At 35.6% G+C, this 21,099-nt stretch overlaps 1 protein-coding gene and 1 long non-coding RNA gene across 5 annotated transcripts in view; one reads left to right on the forward strand and one right to left on the reverse strand.

The window, feature by feature from the left end:
• STARD13 (StAR related lipid transfer domain containing 13) overlaps positions 1 to 21,099 on the forward strand; it is a 683,440-nt gene that overhangs the window by 47,432 nt on the left and 614,909 nt on the right.
• Positions 17,845 to 21,099, reverse strand: part of LOC141563005 (uncharacterized) — a 116,823-nt gene continuing 113,568 nt past the window's right edge. For all 4 annotated transcript variants that reach the window (XR_012488300.1, XR_012488299.1, XR_012488302.1 and 1 more), the window contains one exon: positions 17,845 to 18,026. This is a non-coding gene — a long non-coding RNA (uncharacterized LOC141563005). The remainder of the gene's footprint in view (positions 18,027 to 21,099) is intronic.

The raw sequence follows: 21,099 nt of genomic DNA on the forward strand, positions 1-21,099 counted from the left end.
CATAAAAAGAATATATTAAACATTTACTATGAACAAAAGCACTGTTCTGAGAACTACGGATATAAATTTTAAAATGCCAGTTCCTACTCTCAAGGGACTCACATTATAATGGGAGGAGAACATATTTGGGAGATTTCCCATGTTCTGTTGTCAATGCAGATGAACAAAAAAGCAAGGTCACTAGCTTCAGCCATAAGAGCAAATCTCAAGGCCAGCCCTTGATCTTCAGATGGATTTTCCTTTGAATTAAAAATACTTTTTAGGCTAACAAATCACCTTTACATTTTCCCAAAGGGTGTTCTCAGTCCTCAGGGGACCCAAATGGCAGACAACTGAAGTGGAAAAAATTGGGATATGGGACATTCAATATCAGTGAAAATGAGATAAAGCTATGTGACAAACACAGAGATAAAAACCTGCTCGCACTCTATAGCTTAGTATTTTTTGATGATGGGCTTTGTTCTCCAGCACTGCAAAGGTCTTCTATCACTCTAATGATCTCATCATAGAAGATTCATTGGAACATTCAGACACTATTACTGTTGCAAAAGCACAAATTGAAATTCCTTTGCAAGTGTGCTCTGAAATAATTCATGCAAAACTTTATATGCTTAAACATTTGAGGGATGAGATTGTATGTTAAAGGTATAATGAATACACTCAAACTGACTATTTTGTCATAAGGAAACTGTCCCTTCCTTCTAACATTTTTTTGAGAATGGATTTTTTTTTCCTTTTTTAAAGGTGACTTCCTTCCTGCTCTCATCATTTCTTTCCCAGGCTGTTTTATTCATTGCACCTTCTTCAATTTATTCTGTCTGAGTCTTGATTTTACGTATTCTTTATATGTTTCCTTTCCCATCAGACTGAATTCCTTGAGGTCAGAGACTGGTTTGTTGTTTGTTGTTTTTCCTTTGTATAACCCCAGTGCTTAACATAGTGACTGACACATAATAGAGGCTTAATATATGCTTATTGATTTCATTTATCTAAAATCGAAGAATTGCTGCTAGGTCCACAAAGCCTGTGATACTATACCACTATACTCCACTAAGATGTCCCTCTGCTTTGGATCCCTAGACTTGTGGTTTGACCAACTTTACTCCTAGGAAAAAAGAAAAGGAGGAAGGCAGGAAGGAAAGAAGGACTTACTAAGAGTCTATTATGTGCCAGGCACTGTGCTGGATACTTTACAAATATTATATCATTTGACCTTCACAAGTCAGAGATAGGTGGTTATTATCATCCCCATTTTACAGTAAAGCAAACTGAGAAAGATATAGGTTAAACAACTTATCCAGAGTCACACAGCTAGGAAGTATCTGGGGCTGAATTAGATCTTAGGTCTTCCTATTCTGGGCCTGGCACTCTATCCACTATAGCACCTGGCTTCCAGTGAATACATTTAGCTCCTTTTTTCATACTCTTGAGTGGTTAAACCCTTACTATGGCACAAAAGGGATGTATAATTTAAGCCATGTCTAAGATTTCCCAAAAAGGGGTAATAAAAAGATACTCTGTTCAATATAAATCCTGTAGATTACAGACTATTGCTATATATAAAAGAAATGCTCACAATCACACATACGACAAAAACAAACTTAAACTAGAATTTATAACTAAATTTATAACTACAATTATAATATGCCAGGAAGCTGATTGGAACATATATCAAAACTGTGAATTGGTCATTTTACACTTCAGCTTGGCTCTACATTTTCCAAATGATTTCCAATACAATTCTACAGGTCAAAATAGGGGTGGATGGGGTACTCAAGAAGGACCGGCACCTCTAGTTTGAAGACTTATTGAAAAATTTTAAGGGATGCTTCATCTACCTGGACCATCTCAACTCACAAGTTTGTCTCCAAAACCCCATCTCATGATAAATAATCATCTCCTTAAAAAAAAAAAAAATCACAAAAGAGCACAAGGAATTGAGGAGCCCAGGTCTGTGCTTATCTTATAGAGTTAACATATAAGCCCAGTCATTAAGAAGTTGAGGTAGAAAAAGGCCAGCCCTTCCCTACCCCATACCCCACAACCATTGTCAAAGGGGCAGGGGAAGAACAGGAGACCACCCAGAGTTTGCCATATCATGATGATGAGGTGTGAGAACTGAGGGTAAGAGATCCCCTAACAGCAATGGGATCCCCTTGGCCAGTTGTGCAGGTATTATGAAAGAATTCACAAACCCCCATGAATACAGAAATAGAATGTGGCAAAGAATGGGTTTATTTACATTAAGAAAACAGTAAGCTAACAAGACAACTTCCCAGGACTATTGCAAAGATGGGTTTATACTGAGAAGAAAATATCTTCATCAGTGGGCAAAGTCCTATTAGGACTTCTGCAAAGGTGGGTTGACAAACCCTTGGTTATATAGGGTCAATCTTGAGCCACTCAATAGAGAGTATGCCCCAGGCCAAGATTTCCAATTGAATGAGATTATTTATCTGGGAGTTGTCTGGGAAGGGTGTACCCCTCCTAGAGGCTGGAAAGGTTTGAGAGTCAGGAGCACCCTTACCCCCAAAGGGAACACAGTTCACATCAGAGCCTTTCCAACCCTTCCCTGCAAAAGATCTCAGTTTTAATCAACGTGAAACTCCAACTTTTTTCAGTATTGAGTAACCATTTATTCAGAATTAGCTTTCTATATGCCAACAAGGTAGATCAGAATCAGAAAGGGCAACTCTGAGCATATTCCACCAGAACTTATAACACATGAAATACAAGAGATCACATTTGTTACTTCTCTCTCCCTCCTTTTTTTTTTTTTCATTGAATTTCTAGTTATTTATATTTGGTTGTACAAATGTGGAGGAAATGTACAAAACCTGTCTACTCTGAGTGTTGGGAAGACAATGCTCCAAAAATAGTAACTTTAGAGGTCAAAGAAATGGAGCTTACAGAGTTGCGTTGATTCTGTCTCAAAAAGGAGGCCTTCATTTGAGTCCCATCTAGATATTCTGATGAAACCTCTTAGACCCAAGATGATCTGATGATATTCATGATAAAAAAAAAAAAAAATGATCCCTTACTGAAGAAACCTAATCTTGGGCAACACCAATGTTACTCCAAATTAACATACTTCCCAAATCTCAAATCACCCGAGAAGCTGTTCTATCTAAAGGTCAGAATACAAGGAAAGTAGCTGAACATCCTCACCTAATAGCCTGATTTGTCTTAGCCCTAAAGCTATGTCGAACCCTGTAGTCATTATTATCCTTTTTGGTTAGAAAATTGCATTACTAAGAATCCATATTCTAGTTTATACTAGGGGTTCTTTACCTAGGGCTAAAGAATTTTCTTTAAAAAAAAAAAAAAAAAAAGATACTTCAATTTAATTTGTTTCCTTTGTAATCCATTACATTTTGTCTTATGCACTTGAAAACATCCTGAGGTGTCCATAAGTTTCACCAATATTGTCAAAGGAATTCATGAGAAAAAGAAAGGTCAAAAGCCCGTGTTCTAAATATAGGATTTCTTAATCCAAGTCTGTGTATGCATTTGTTGTTTTTTGGTTTGCTTGGAGACAGGGAATGCCACCAAAACTTACAGGGCTTTGACAACAAAAAAAGGGAAGGGAAAGAAGAGGAAAAAAAAAAAAAGCAATTGTCCTCCCACCTGCAAATGAAACCCCCCCCCCCAATGGTTTAAAAACAATCCCACAGCTTTAAAAAGATTCTTCCACTGAGATTGTAAACTGTCCTTATATAAGACTTAATATTTTATTTAAATTTGAAAGTGCATTTTAGTGAATAATTATAAATCTGCATAACCTGAGTGGGGATTGAGCTGACTTGGGGATTGTAGGCTAAGGAGTTTGGCCATAGCTTTCCCAGGAGTACTTTACAAAAGAATATTCAGTTGATGAATAACAAAAACCATCTGCCCAATTCATCATTAAATGGAAGTGATTTTCATGTCCCTTGTGCTGAGTTGGAGGAAGAGAAGCAGTTAGCATTAATTGTTAACATTTTAATGGGTACAACCAGACCTAAGATGAATGGGGGAAGAGAGATGGTATTGGTGCTATTTTGCATGAACAGTCTCATTTGCATGGGCTATTAGAAGACTATTTACATTCTAATTACAGGCTATTTGAATATTGCATTTATATTCTAATTACAGGCTTTTAGAAAGCTCATTTGTTTTCAAGTGAGAGCTTTGGTTTTAGAAGAATAAAGGATGCTGCATTCTGGACTCCACTGCAGCCTGAGTTGCTCATTGATCCTAGGAGAGCTGCCAGCCTTGAAGCTTAAGAAAGCCAGCTCTGGTATTTTAGAAATCAAGATGACAGGAATGACTGACATGAATGAGTCTGTTGGAGTACATGGAGAAGTAGAAGATTAGAATTCCTTACATTTAGTTATGACCCTTTGGTCAAGTCTTTGGTTCTTCTGAACCTTATTTCTCTCTTCAGAAAAACAGTTTCTCTTTTCTGTTCCTTTCAACTCCTGAGTATCTCTACAACCTCCAAAAACAGACTCTGCAATGCAATGAATTCTTAAACTCCAGCCTCTTTAGACTTCTATCCTAATGGTGAAATATGTCTCCAGATCATAACAATCACTATAGAACTTGCCTGAGTATGGAATAAATACATTAGATTCCCAGATGAAACATGATAATTCAAGCTTCCCTAATTTCATTGGTAGGACAATTCTTCAAGTAACACATATATATCATTACCCTGCAAAACTCAATATATGAATTTCTACGAGTTTATGTGGCTAAAAAAATTCATCATCCTGTGGCCAATGTAGTGATAAGCCTTTTTGAATTTAACTAGGATAGTTCTTATGATGGACCAATATCCCTTATTGGAATCTCCCTTAAACCTTTCTAACTGGATAGGATGTACCAGAATTCATGTTCTACTTGATCAATTTAGATAATATTTGTAAATAACCCAACATATTGAAGACTAGTGGGTTTTTGGTGAAGAATAACTAATTTAATGTATTCAAAAATTGTACTCTGATGGTAAGGAGTCACATTGATAGAGAACAGTCATAGTGAGGGAAAAGGAAGAAATTGAGAAGAGGAATAGAATAAACTTTTTTTTTTTTTTTTTTAAATTACCAATTCCAGTTTTAGGTACTATACAATATTCCAATTTGGAAATTTACCAGATGATTCTTCAAGATTTTATCTACTAGTTAGAGACTCTAATATAAAAAGAAAAGAAAACTCATGCGGAAAAATTGTTTATTAGCCTAATGTAAGAATATTATTGCTGTAACAAAATATAGACTATCCTACATAGTTATACTTCTTCTATATGTCAATATATCAGTGCAGCAAAACCTAACTCATTCCATCTCATCCAATGTATATCTGATGTTCCTCATTCATTCATTCACTCATTGATTCATGTTCTCCTATATATCTGCTATTGAGGATCTAAACAATATTTAGGATACTTCTATTTAGGTCATTTTATTTTTTCAATTAAATTGAAATTTTAAATTACTTTTTTTAAATTAATAAGCTTTTCTACCACTCATTTCCCTCCCCTCCCATAAAAAAAAAATGACCTAATAAATATAGTCAAAATGAATACCTACATTGGCCATGTCTAAAAATACATATCTCATTTTACATAAGTTTCTTTACATCTTGTTGGAATACACAGGAGCTACCTGACAGTGGCTGCTGGAGATCCAACCCAGAATAGATCTCCTCTTATGAGAGGATGATACAAGGAGACTGAGAGGCAGTTGCTGTTCTCTGACCTCTCTGACTGAGAGGCCGTTGAGTTGTCTGACTTCTCTTCCTTCTGCCTCCAATTTATCTTGTTTCCAGTCCACAACACCTGTGCCAGCAAAGGCTGCTTTGCAACCCCTTCAGATGCTATGATCACCAGCTGTGGAGGCTCTCAAAGAATTGACCTGTCCCTTAACAACATCTTATGGGAAGGAAGGATTCAGTATATAGGATTTCTATATGTTATCCTACCCAGCTCTCCAAACATATTACATAGTTTACTATTTTATTCTAAAGTCCTCCGCTGGTACCTTATCATGACATGAAGAGATATAGGAAAATAGCTAATGGGAATGGATGGATCAATTAGTGATTTTTTGAGGAATGAGGAGACATGATCATATTTGTAGACAGTAGGAAAGCAGCAAATAAATAGAAAGTGATTAAAAATTGGAGCTGATAGATGGTTTAATCTACTGGAGAAAATAGGATAGAATGGGATTATTTGTGCATACAGAGAGTTTTACCTCTTCATGTGAGACAGGAATAAAGGATTGAGATGGGTGGGGGGAGCTTTGAGAAGTCTGAAGCAGCTCTTTGTGAAAGCAAAGTAGATATTCATCAATTAGAGAATGGCCAAACAAATTGTGGGATATGATTATAACTATACCATTGAATATAAAAAAAATTCAGAGAAGCCTGGAAAGACTTAGATGAACTGGAGCAGAGTAAAGCAAGCACAGGCAGAAAACAATATTTATAATGACTATAATGATGTAAATTGAAACCACCAAAAATATGAGACAGAACTCTATGTAGTTAGACCAAGCTTGCCTTACGAGAAAACTGAAGTAAAACATACCTCCTTCTCTCACTGGTAGAGGCTGAAGACTAGTAGTTTGGAATATTATATACACTGTCAAGCTTAGTTTTACTGAACTCCCTTTGTTCCCAATTTCTATTAATACTATTTGTTACAACACTGGCTTGTTGAATAAGAGAAACTAAGGGAAGGGATCCAAAGATCCCAGATCACAGTGATGAATTGGACCTTATAGGTTATCTAGTCCAGGGCTTCTTAAACTCTTTCCATTTGCAACCCCTTTTTACCCAAGAAATTTTTATGTGATCCCAGATGTATAGATATGTAAAATAGGTGTGCAAATCAAACATTTACTGTTAACAAATCATAATTTCATGATCAATATATAGTAATGAGATCCCATATGAGGTCACAACCTATAGTTTAAAAAGCTGTGATTGTAGTTCAATACTTTGAATTTATAGACAAGAAAATTGGGGTCCAAAGAATGAAATTCATTTGCCTAAAGTCACACAAGTGGAAGAGCGAGGATCTGAATTCGATTTCTGCGATTACTAATTCAACATTCTCTACTATGCTATACTTCTCCCAATAGTCAGAATTGAAAGTCATGCTAAAACTAAAGTTAGAATAAAATTTTTAAAAAATGATTCTAAAAGGAAGGATGATATTACATAGTATTTGAATGGAAATAGAAGGATCATAGGATAATATGAAATGGGAAACCTTGAGCTTGTTTTTAAGCATATGTGAAGGAGCCAGTAGAGAGAAAAAGATGGAAACATTAATGAAAAAGAAAAAGTGATAACTGGAGCAAATTGTTATTGGTTGCTCTTCCTTCTCAAGAGACTCAATGCCTCAGTTAACATACATACACAAGTCAAGACATCACTGGAGCAAGTTCCTGGAGTCATTAAAAGCAGAGTAGGATTGGCAAGAAACAATAACAGTCCAGTTGAGGTTATTTACTGTAAATTCGGACTGAGTGAAATCAGCTGTATTTCATGACTTTCAATGATTCTGAGAGCTTGGGAACAGGAACAGAAAAATAGTATGGGGTGAATTGCCCAAAGTTGGGGATTAGCAGGTCAGAAATGCTAAAAGTTTCAGCTGATAAAGGGCGATAAAGAGGTGATTTCATGATAGCAGCTAATAAATTGTTAAAGTGAAAAACCATGTAGTCAAGGTTAAGTGGAGAAATAAGTAAAGTCAAAGCAAAGGAGATTGACTGGAAGAGGTTAAGAGATTAGTTTCAGATAAGTACAAAAAAAAAGATCTATTATGAGAGATGGAATAAATTGTTGTGTTTAGAAAATGAGATTTCAAAGTTTAAGAATTTGAAGGTTATGTAGTTTTCTTGGATTATTAGTTCTTAAGATGTGTGACTATATCTCAGCCTGGGTGAAATGGAATTAACAAGATCATTGAAACTGAGGTATGATATGATCAGGGTATTAAAGGATTTACCAATATGAATAGAATTGATAATTAAAAATTCAGAAAGGGACAGTAGAAAAGGCTCATCTTTCTTTTGTGTCCAGGGAAAAATACTTTCAAAATCAAAGACAAAATTTGAGTCTTCATCATAATGTTAGCAGTTCCAAGGCTTGAAATAAATTCAGTCATCTAAAATGTTGAACCAAATAAGGATAATTATTTCTTATGATGCTTCTTCAAATTTTTGACATTCATCAAGCTAAAGCCTCTTGTTTCTTACACTGATCATTCTACAATACTCTTTCCTCATTCTATTTTCCTCCATAGGGTTTTAGAATTTATAGCAGGAAGGAATTTTAGAAATCATCTACTCATAAACCATTATGTTACAGAGGAAGAAACCTAAGCTTAGAATGGACTCTTCCCCTATTATCTCTGATTCTCCTTGTAAACTCTAACTCCAAGACCATTGTTCTGACCCACAACCTTCTGAAGTTCTATTAGTTTGAGCAGCCAGTAGACACACTGTACCTTGACTCCAACATAATGATGTTATTTTGGTCCTCTTTGAGAACTAAGAATAACAACTAACCAACTTTGATTTCCCAGAGATCCATACCCTTAGCATCCTCTCTACTACTAAAAGGATAACCAAACTACATCAAAGATAAAAAGAAAGAAGGAAAGATATATGAAAGATAGAATATTTTTAAATCATTTTCAGCTATTTAATTCAACATCTTAAATAACTGTACTAATTATCATTGTGCTTAAATGAATTGAAGGTATATTTAGTATAGCAAACAGAAGACTCTCATTGGAATTAGGAAGACTTGAACTTAAATCTTGGCCTTGTGTGACAAGGGCAAGACTTCTCTAGTCAGGGCTGCAGGTAACCTCTTGAAGACTTATGTTGTAGAAAAATTGCTAGTCCCCACAGCTGAGGGAGTATCCACACCAGAAGCTCCACATACTGAAGAAAAGACTGAATGAAAGATTGAAAGAAGAGGGGGGAGAGGGGGGGAAATCATGGCAAGGATTCAAAGAGCACAAAATTATTTTAAGACACATTTTTTTTAAAGCTTCTGTAGCGGATCATAGGAATAGAAAATCTTTAAGGTAATTATTTCATTCCATAATTCAAACCCTGCAAACTTCACTTTGCTGATACTGATTACTTGAGAATTAGCCTGGCTCTATCATTACTCATAAACTTTAGGGAACACCCACTGATAACAATGTGAAACATTCAATGCATTTACTGAAGGCTTCTACTCACCAGATCATTAAGACATATTTCAACGATGAGGTCATGGGTGTTGTGTAAGTCTAGAATTTATGGAGTGATTTGTATTTTCAGGGAGTTCTGACATGTCTTTGGCAAAAGCCCTCAGATGCCATGGATTGATGCCACTCAGAATCTTAGCTCAGGGATATAATCAGGTTGGAGCATGAATGTGCTACATTAGAATTCTAACCCCCTGATACAAGGTAAGAGGGAAACAAGGTTATTTAAACAGTTCCTGCTTACATCTCAGCCACCCTTTAACGGAAACACTCTTCAATCCGTTAAAACTATCATTTGATCATCAAATGTAGTTTTGTTCTCGCCATAAAACAAAAAGACTGTGTTTAGACTATCTAAAGAATCCATCTGATTAAATGAGAAAAACAAGCACAATGTTAATATCTCTCTGTGTCACTGTGTGTACAGAGGTTATACAGAAACCCTGAAGAAAGTGCATTAGAGAAGAGTGAGATGCATTTCCTCATAGTATTGTAGGTTACAGGGCAAAATTGTTGAGTCCTCCAGCATTTTCATATTTGTCTTAGAGTTTCTTCAGGACTTTGGGAAAAGAAATAAGTGCTCATCCTCCACTTGTTAACATTGCAGGAGTTACAAAATTGAAAGGGACCTCAAAAGTCACAACCTGAAGCATGATGCTCTCTATCACATGTCCATTACATGGTGAACAAATCTTCCTTTGAGGAGCTCAAACCGTGGGGACCCACTACCTTCCTTAGGACCTTAACTATGGGGAGAAGTCTAACTATCAGGAAGATTGTTTTTTCTTATATCAGACCTAAATTTTCCCCTTCACAATTTGTACACAATTTGTGCTTCAAGCCCCACTACCTGAATCCAAGGTATATTTCATGGAAGAACCCTTTTTATAGTTGAAGATGGCTATTGAGGCTCTTCTAAGAATTCTCTGGTCTTCTTTTTCTACAAATTCAGTTATAGAGTTTTCATGATTGTGGCTATTCTGGACTGATTATTAAGTTATAATCAAATGTAAATAGTAATATGTAGTAATATAAACATACCCCAAAAGGATGCTATCTAATGGAAATCATATTAGCATTACAGTTAGGATAGGTCTTGCCTTTGACACATGCTGGCTTTAACTCTGGGCAAATCAAATGTCCTCCCAGTGATCTCCAAAAACAATTTAAAGCTATGTCATAGGGTAGTTGCCAGTCTAGTTATAGACTGGAGGAGGAAATTTACACACCAGGAAATTCAGACCTGAAACAAACATATAAATTGAATGTTATTTTTTTAATTCTTTTTTTTATTATAGCTTTTTATTTATAAGATATATGCATGGGTAATTTTACAGCACTGACAATTGCCAAGGCTTTTGTTCCATAAATTGAATGTTATAATGTATATTATAGAAGGAAGAACATTAAATTAGGTATAAAAAGCCTCAATTTCCTCTTCTGTAAAATGAAGATTAGAATAGTCCCTATCTCACAGGATTGTTATATGGATAGTATGCTATCTCAAGTGAGACAGAATATGTATAGGATTTTGAAAATTATAAAGCTCTATATAAATACTAGATTTATTTTTAGAGACAGTTATCTGGATAGAGATCCTTGAATCTAGAATCAAGAAGACCTGAAATTAAATCTGGCCTCAAATTTAAATGCTAGCTATATGATGCTGGGCAAGTCACTTAACCTCTGTCTCGATTTCCTAACCTAAAAAATGCATATAATAATAATAATAATATCTATCTTCCAGAACTGTGGTGTAGATAAAATGAGATAATATTTGTAAAGCACTTTATAAGCCTTAATACACTATAGAAATGTACCTTATTTTTGAGATTGTTTCTAAAAATGGCATATACATTAAATTTATAAGACCATTATTCTTTACTTCTCTGTGCATTGGGTTTCTTTTTAAGACAAAAGACATTTGAACAATCAACTTATTTAAAATAGTGGTGTCTAAAGTTTGGGCATCATCTGAGAGTTTTACTCATATGCCATATGGAGGAAGGTATCATGATCTAAGGAAATGTGTAAATATTTTGGCAAATAGTATTAGGAAGCTTTTTTTAATAATAAGTGGAAAGTAGAAGACCAGGACTTTCTGGATGACCCAAAGAGTTAAAAACTCTAAAGAAAAGTTGTGCAATTGAGCTGGCATTATCAAGCATTGTATATCATACATGTCATTTACAATTCAGTGCACAGCTATTAATAGGAGCTAAACTGAGTATCTGGAGAATGTTCAAACCAAAACCAGAACATTCAATTAAATGTAACTGTCTAGCACCTGTGATATTTGACCTTCTATACTTACTCTCAGCAACATGGCCATTGAATGATTTCATATTGTCTAGTGCTAATGATAAATTTTCCCGGGTCCTTTTGACAATTGTTTATTTGACTTAGTTCCTGTAATTTTTATTTTCACTGGAAACAGATCACATTGGAAGACTCTGAAATGTACTTATTATATGGAAAAGTGGTAACTTCTCAGAATAGAAAGTTTTGTGATCTGAATATTCTAAACAGTCAGGACAACTATATAATTAATTATTAGCCAATTCTACAGATGGTTACAATCATTTCTCTACAAGACAGATGGACTACATTCTTGTTGAGAAGAAACATTTCTAATAGAAGGAAATAGTATCCTGTCAGGTAGAAAATAATGAGACTTAAGTATATGACAACAGAGTATGCTTATCCTTCCACAAATTTCCATTCATGCAACCTCCACTTGCTTCAATTATACTACAGTACTGGATTTGGAATATGAAACATTAAACTATACCTGGAAAAGGCCTAAATACATTTGGTAGTTGGTTACTACAATCAGGCCAAGCTTCTTGTTAAGGCAGTAAGGAAAAAAAATTCAAATAAAGGGATCAAAACTGCTATTAATTCTTTCTCTTATTGGCTTAATCTCCCATTCCCCTTAAATCTAGTTTCATGATTGTTTTATATATAGCTTTATTAATCCAGGTAGGAAAATACAATTCTAAAAGAATTTATGTTAATAAGACAAATTTAATCTTATGAAAGATATAAGTTGTAGTGCTTGTCACAAGGGATATTGCAGCCTTCCAACTCTTTTAGTTTTTGCTGTTGATAAGTTAACCTCTCAATATTAAAGAAAAAAAATGAAAGAAGAAAAGAATAAAGAGGAGGAGGAGGAGAAAGAAGAATAGTTGATGACAGAAATGTTCGCCTTCCTTTATCATAGAAATATTTCTTTCTGCAGGGCAAAATTTGGGAGTAAGATCATCAAAAAATAAAATATATGACAATTCAAAAGAACCCATGATATCATAATGGCTATCTTGGACATATAACATTTCCCATGTAAGTTACTAAAGTAGCAAGAAAGAATTTTAAGGTCATCTAATTCAACCTCTTCATTTTATAGTTGAGGAAAAGTGTAAGTCATTTTCCAAAGGTGACACAAACAAAGTTGGGATTCAATCATAAGTCCTCTGATGCTATATCCAATGATCTTTACAATTCACTGTATTCCCTCTTTACTTTCCTGCTTCAGTTTTCAACTGGTCTTTGGCCTTTATACAGATACTGAAATAAGATTTTACTTCAGTAAATATAACCATGAATGAAGCTAGAATAAATGACATCAATTATTTTCTAAAGAGGTTTAATAGTTAAGATTTCTTTAATTTTTTTCTCTACCAAATACAATGCTGGCAAGCTTTGGTGACTATACTAACAAGCTTTGTGAAGGTAGAGTTGGCCAAAGGTTTCTATTTCAACACGTTCTCTACAGATGTTCTGGAATATGTCCAGGTGAGCCTAAGTCAGGAAAGAAAATACTTGGATATCTTTATATTTTCTGTCCCAAAAAGTGACTGAGTGTCCTAGCATTGAGAAGGAAACATTGGAATATAAATCCACTCATACTAGCTAGCCACTCAGCTGGAAAATTGAACGTGAATACAATCTCAACATTCTAAATAAAGAATTATAAATTAAACAAAGATTCCCTGAGTCCCCCTCCATCAATTTTCCACCCTATAAAATGACTAAGTAGTAAGTGTTGCTTCAGAGTTAATAGTCACTCCGTGTCCATACCAACCAGCCCATTACAAGTTCATGGCTCTTTGGCATTTGCTATTCACTTAAGCTTATGCTGATATTTTAGGGATCACTGAAAATCCAGTTCATTCCAAATCTCTCCCCTCAAAGAGCTTAAAATCTAACAGGAGAGATAATATGGAAATACAAAGAATTGTAATAAGAGGTAACATATAAATGTTACAAAATGTATGACTTTTGAAGAGAAATTTGAAGAGAAACCTTTGAATTAGAAGGAAACTCTACGAAGTATCTAAGTAGTGTTTTGAAGGAAAGGAAAGATAACAATTGAAAATTATGTGGGTGAGGGGTTGGGAGAAATGGGTCACTGATCCAGTTACCAGGAATCTGTAAGCAAAGCCAATGAGACTGGAAAGATCAAGATGGAGAACTGATGTAATGTCTGGGCTAGCTTTCTGGAGGTCCTTCAGACGGGCCTTGGTCTTTAGGTGGAGAAGTGATGAAGGCAGGAGAGCACCAGGAGGATGGTCAAAGATAGAATGTCTCATTTCCAGTCCTTCTCAGCCCTTATATACCTTAGTACAATTACATCATTACAGCATAATGAATATGTGTGAACTAGAGAACCATTACATCACCATACTAAGTAGTAAGTATATTTGAACTAGAGAACCCTCATCTCATCAATTCCACTGAGTTAACACCTTGTTTCAAGTATCCTTCTCCAGAGTTCTGGCTCTCTACAAAGGGCAGACAATTTTCTCTCCTGATATATAGTGGGGAGAATTAGCAAAAAATGGTAGAAGCCAGATTTCAAGAGGTCTTCAGGGCCAGTTAAGCAGCTTGGAAAATGTTTTCTGTAGGCAGTGGGAATCCACTTGCGGTTTCAAAAAATAATATAATACTATACTAATTAGGATATTATCACAGTAGTGAAAATAAGTAGTAATTACCACATGAACCTGATGGTGGTGATGATGAAAAAAGAGGATGGAAGTAAGAAAGAACATGGATGTAAAAATAGCACAGATATAGGGAGCAATTTGGGGGAAGGGGAGTGGCCTAATGGATAGAGCTGGCTTCAGAATCAAGAAGTCCTGGATTCAAATTCTACCTCTGCCACTTAGCATCTGTTTACATATATTTTTCCTAAAAAAAAAAAAAAATCAATTACAACTTCCACATTTTGAGGCTGAGTAACAGGAATAGCTAATAACACTATAAATAGAATAGAGAAGTTAGGAAATGGAGCAGCTTTCTTTTTTTTATCTTTTTAAATTAATTTTATAATTACAACATTTTTTTTGACAGTATATATGCATGGGTAATTTTTTACGGCATTATCCCTTGCACTCACTTCTATTCTGAATTTTCCCCTCCTTCCCTCCATCCCCTCCCCTAGATGGCAGGCAGTCCCATACATGTTAAATGTGCTATAGTATAACCTAGATACAATATATGTGTGCAGAACCAAATTTTTTGTTGCAAAGGAAGAATTGGATTCAGAAGGTAAAAATAACCTGGGAAGAAAAACAAAAATGCAAACAGTTCACACTCAATTCCCAGTGTCCCTTCTCTGGGTGTAGTTGTTTCTGTCCATCATTGATCAATTGGATCTGAGTTAGATCTTCTCTATGTTGAAGATATTCAATTCCATCAGAATACATCCTCATACAGTATCATTGTTGAAGTGTATAATGATCTCCTGGTTCTGCTCGTTTCACTCAGCATCAGTTGATGTAAGTCTCTCCAGGCCTCTCTGGATTCATCCTGCTGGTCGTTTCTTACAGAAAAATAACATTTATATACCATAATTTACCCAACCATTCTCCAAGTGCTGGGCATCTATTCATTTTCCAGTTTCTACAAACTAGACAAAAAGGGCTGCCACAAACATTTTTGCACATGTGGGTCCCTTTCCCTTCTTTAATATTTATTTGGGATATAAGCCCAGTAGTAGAACTGCTGGATCAAAGGGTATGCAGAGTTTGATAACTTTTTGGGCATAATTCCAGATGAGCAACTTTCTTTTCTTTTTTTTTTTTTTTTTGGCTGAGGCAATTGAGGTTAAGTGACTTGCCCAGGATCACGCAGCTAGGAAGAATTAAGGGGATTTAAAATCCCCTTGCCATCCTTTCTTTTTAGAGGAAGAGATGATACTTCTCCTTATGAAGACCAAACCATTATCTAGCTTCTTTTCCTCTGATCCCATTCTTCCCTTATTCCTCTTCAGTGGGATAGCTCTGTGATTATGAACAAAGTCTTTAACCTCTCTGAGCCTCAGTTAATTCATCTGCAAAGTGGAAATAATAAAATCTCTTAGATCTGCTTCATGGGATTCTTGTAAAGCTCAAATTCTATATATTAAGAGCTGTGTGAAAGCTGTAGGATTATTTAAAGGTCAGTTTATTTAGAGATCCGTGGTTACAAAAAACTTTAAACATAGCATTTCATGATAATCCTTCGAGAGAGAAAATGCTAGTATCTGCCCCCATTTTGCAGATGAGGAAATTGAGAAGCAGAGTGATTAAATGATTTTCCTGAGGTCTTGGATTTAGTAGGCGTCAGAACTGAGGCTCACCTCGGTCTTACCACTCTATATTATCATTCTATCTTTTTTTCCAAGTACATTAAAATGTCTTAGGTGACCACCAGAAACACATGTAATATTGTATCTTTCAAAAACTCATTCTGAGAAGTGAATAAAAACAGCTCCATCCTTCTAATTTCATAAAGGCTTTTATTTGTTTGGTGCACACGCCCACTGCTAACTAATCATCCTCTGATCTCTTCATGAAGCATGCTGGAATGACAACCGCAGCTTTGACATTCCTAGACAAGGCCAAGAAAAAAATATAAACAAATATGACTGTTCATATCTCAACTGATTCATAACGAATGCCAAGCAAATTGCCTATCTCTGCTAGGAAAGGAAGATAGGGATCAGTCTACCTTGGGAGCCTGGCATTGTACTGTCTCAGCAGGGAAACAAAGAGAGGAAGGTTTAATAAAGGAGAACATTCCTCTCTTGCATCTGCTGTACCCCAGCCAAATGAGGCCTGTGAGAGAGGGTGGAGAATGACTGAGACTGTAGGATTCTTAGATTCTTGGTGGGGGCTATTTGGGTGTAAAACTGAGTTGTACAATATGTTTTCGCATGTTTTTATATAGTCAAGGCCCATTTTAGATCTTGGTGGGTGGGTGGGAAAAAAATTCCACAATCCTGACTCCTTCCCCCCCACCAAAAAAAAAAAAAAATCCTTCTCCCTTCCCTCCCCAATCTTTGAGAAAGGGTCCTTGGACAAATATGGCATGACATAAGTCACCAAAGGGTGGGTAGATTGAATATCAAAGTATTAAAGTATTGTCCATGATAAAATCTTGTTGAATGATTGGTCTGCATCTTTGCTGAAGGATTACAAGGGGTGTTTGGGTTAAGGAAATGGTAGGATTAACTATGCTGTGGCAGCAGCAGGCCAATTTGTAATAAGTATCAGGAAATTCAAATTTCTCTAAACTCAAGAGAAAATCAGGGGAGGAAAGAAGAGAAAACAGAAGAGGGACCAAAGTTTGAAGAAGAAAGAAAAGAGAGTAGAGGCACTGCCAAGTGGAACAAGTCGCTGAATGGAACAAGTCTCATTAAAACAAGTATTAATAGGGGCAGCTACATGGGCAATAGATAGAGCATCAGCCCTGAATTCAGGAGGGCCCGAGTTCAAATCTGGTCTCAGACACTTAACACTTCCTAGCTGTGTGACCCTGAGCAAGTCACTTAACCCCAGCCTCAGGGGGGGAAAAAAAAAAAAGTATTAGTAAGTTGAGTCTGAGGACAGTAAGGAAGATGTGTGACTAAACAATTCAGGGTCTCAGATTTTTAACTTGGATCTGCAGTTGCTGCATCCACTTGTTGGGAGTCTGGAAAAGTCACTTCATTCTCCTGCTCTCCCAGAGCCATTCCTTAGAAACAAACAGCAAGAACTTGCTTCATGGAACTGCTGGGGAAAATAGCTAATAAAAACAACCGTGAGGTCAATTGCAAATATCCAGCAGTTATATAAATGGGGAAGGATAAATAAGGGCTCAATTTCAGGCCTATACAATAAAAACAAAAGACTTTCATTTTCTGAAACCCTGTTTGTGACTTCTCTTCAGTTTACAACCAAGTGAGATGGATCCTGTATTAGTTATCTTAGCTTTTTGCAGACTCCCAAGTTTGTTGCTGCATTAAAGGTAAGTTAAAGATTTACAAAGATAAGTAAGATAACATTTCTGAAAGAATGGGGCCAATGACAGAGGCAATGAGATAGTATTGATTTTCAACTGCAATTCCCTTGTTCTTCAGGGTTCAGAAAGCCATTTTAAAAAGGTAGCTGCATTTCTTTTTTCTGCTTCATTTCTATCCTTTTTATGAGTTTGAGAGCATTAGGAAAATCGACTCCTCACTACATTTTTATTATAAACACAATTTAATCTTGCTACTTGCCTCTCTATTGTGAAATTTAAAGTAGATAAAAGGTAGAAACAACAGAATTCTCACAAGGTATGCATTAGTTCATTTATAGGCTTTTGCAGAGTAAAATTCCCATCTTAAAAGGTACAAAGTGCCATTTAAATATTATTGTGGTCATACTCTAAATTTGGCCCTAAATAGGACTGTCCTTGTTTTAAAGATGATCAGAAGTTCTATTTTCTCTTCTAAACAAGGCTCCATGAAATTGCATCCCTAGAAAGGAACAGACATAGAAATTTTGGCTATTAATTTAAAGTAAAAAGCATCTATAATTCCAACCCCGAGTCAGGATCCCAGTTGTCTTATCTCTTTAAATGAACACATAATACTCACCTACAGATGTAGCTTAACAGAGGCCCTTGAACAGAACCATAAGTAGGAATTTTTGCATCCACAACAAGAACTTCATGCTATATACCCAGGTAAGTACTACAAATAGTATTCTTAGTTGGAGGAAAAGGCTGGGGGCGTAAAAAATGCCCTGTAGGAAAATACTGAATTTGGAACACTAGCATAAGAACATAGGGAAGAGGAGATGACAGTAATGAAAAATGGTGACCTGCTTTGTCTAATTATTCTTGCTAACCAGGTGCTAAGTGTTTTTTATTTCTACACTGCTAAAAGAATGCAAGTGGTATCATAACCCTTTAAATTCAGTGCCCTCTGACTTTAGCATCTTGAGACAATGTCCCAGTCACCATGTCCTAGTTATGACTGCCCTGGAACCAACATGTTCTCTACCCAGGGGAGAACTAAGGATCCAGGACCACTTTTGCTGCTGGCCATACCATGACTTTGAATACTGTTTACAGAGATGGGACTTTTACTTTCTTCACTGTAACAAAATTCCTCACTTTACAATCCAAAGGTCCTTGTAGCTTATTTATTTGTGGGGAAGTACTTGGTTTGAAACTCTAACCCATATTTCCTCAGTCCTTAGTTTCTTGTTCTTGTAGTATCTACTTCTGGCCTGCAACTTCTCTGGCTGAGTTCCCACTACCTTATCTCCCGTGGTCAACTTTAGAATTTACCTGAATATTCATTCACTTATCACTTAATTGTTTTGTTGCAATGCTCCTCTTGCCTATCTGAACATTTCTTGGTTTCCTTCAAGAGAGTCATAGTAGTAAAGTGGAAAGAGTACTAGATTCAGTCTCCAGGGGCTTGGTTTCAAATCTTGACCTCAATCAGTTATTACTTATATGAACCTGAGCAAATGAATTCTCTTTGTAAGTGAGAGAGTTTGACTAGATGAAGACTAAAGTGCCTTCAGTTTACTTTTCCAAAACCTCCTTGATACCAACTTCCAACTTTTCTAGTCATTCACCAATGACTTATGTATGGACTAACATATAGTATACAAGTATATAATCTCTCTAGTCTACATATAGGTAGTTTATCTATCTATCATGAGACCTTCCTGGCCCAAAATCCTGGCCTGGGTCCAATTTCAATTGAGTCTCACATATTCTAAAATTTTCAAAGTGGTAACAATTCAAATTTAAATGTTGCTAATTTAATATTGGCAATTTAGTGTTGTTGGGTTATTGTTTTTTAAAATAAGTGCTACTTTATCAATGAACACTTCTATGAAGATTTAATAGCAGCAACAACAATAATAACCTACATATAAACTTTGAGGTTTGCAAAGTTCTTTATATATATTATCTCATTTGATTCTCACAACAAATTTATGAAGTAAATGCTATTATTATTCATTTTTTAACTGACAAGGAAATTGAGATGATTCTCCCAGTCTAAATTTATTTTTGTTAAGATTTAGTTTCAACACAGAGTGAGGAAAGAGTTAGAGTTGGAATAAGCCCATAACATATACTTAACTTTGGTTCTTGAGCTACCAGTTTACTTTGTTCCAAATCTTTGTCTAAATCCCATGTATAGGGCAATGTTAATGCAAATACAAGGAGGTAGGAGATGTATAGTTTGTGTCTTGTTTGGAGCCTATGAAACTACAGAAGGCAGGTTGCAGCCAGATTGTGGGGAGCTTTAAATCAGGGGTTGAGAAATCTTTATTTTTATCCTAGAGGAATTAGGGACTCTCTGATGGCTTTTGAGCAGATGTGACATGATCAGACTTATACTGATTATTTTGACAATTATGTAGATAATGGAATAAAGAAGGAAAAGACTAGCAGAAAGATTGAGTATTCAAAAATATTAAATGAAACCTTTTTTTTTTTTTAATGGACTATAACAATGCATGGAGCTTTTATTTAAAGATAGAGAAACTCACTACTTCCCAAGATAGCCCATTTATGTTTTGAATAGTTCTAGTTGGTAGGAACTTTTTTTTTTTTTTTACATAAAATCAAGTTAGACTTCTCTGAAATTTCCATCTTTTTTCCCTAGTTCTGGCCCTCTATAGCCTAGCAAGAAAAATATCCAAAAATATCTAATCCCTTTTTCTTGTGATTGTCCTTCAGATATAACATCCACCTTATGTCTTCTCTTTTCCAGACTAAAGATCCCTTGTTCTTTTAATGGACTCTCAAATAGAATGAACTTGAGTATTGTGGTTGCCTTTCTTTTTATATTCTCCAGTTAAATGACACAATATCCTTTTTATAATATGGCATCCAGAACTGAACTCCATCTGATGTGGAGTGGTTAGGGCAGAGTCAAATACAGCTAACATGCCTCTCAATGCAGTATTAAATTTCATAAACTTTGGGGGAGAGTTGTGTGGTAGAGGAATCTTGGCTATTGTTCATATTTATCAAATATGATGTATTTAGCTTGCATTAAAACATGCTATTCTGACAGAGGTGATGGATTCAAGATACAGAATGAGACAAATTTTGGATATGGCCAATGCAGGAATTTGTTTTGCTTGGCTTTGCTTATTTGTTACAAAGATTTGGGGTTGTTTTTGTTGTTCTTTTTTTCATCTTCATGCTTTCTACCATCACCATGAGGGGAAGATAGAAAGGAGTGGGAAAAATACTTTATTAAAAAATAAAAATAGAAATTTTAAAACTAAAATCTGACATTGAAAAACTTCCATACTAAAGATTGCATGGTTGTCTAGAAGGCATGGCATGGTCTCTGGCTACTGTCACTATTAGTGAGGGTCTAGATCTAAAAATGGCTCACTGAATTCACAAGAGTCAGTTATCCATAAGTAAAGAAACAAGGATCTAGGGGCAGCAAATATTACAAATATTACACCTTTGTTAGCTGTGATCTTGTCAGGGGATTGTTTATGGACTCTTTGTTTACCTGGTAGTGAGATGTTGGGGTTCCCTTTTGACTTCTTGCCTCCAGG

This window comes from Sminthopsis crassicaudata, chromosome 3 (assembly GCF_048593235.1).
Source record: "Sminthopsis crassicaudata isolate SCR6 chromosome 3, ASM4859323v1, whole genome shotgun sequence".
NCBI lineage: Eukaryota > Metazoa > Chordata > Mammalia > Dasyuromorphia > Dasyuridae > Sminthopsis > Sminthopsis crassicaudata.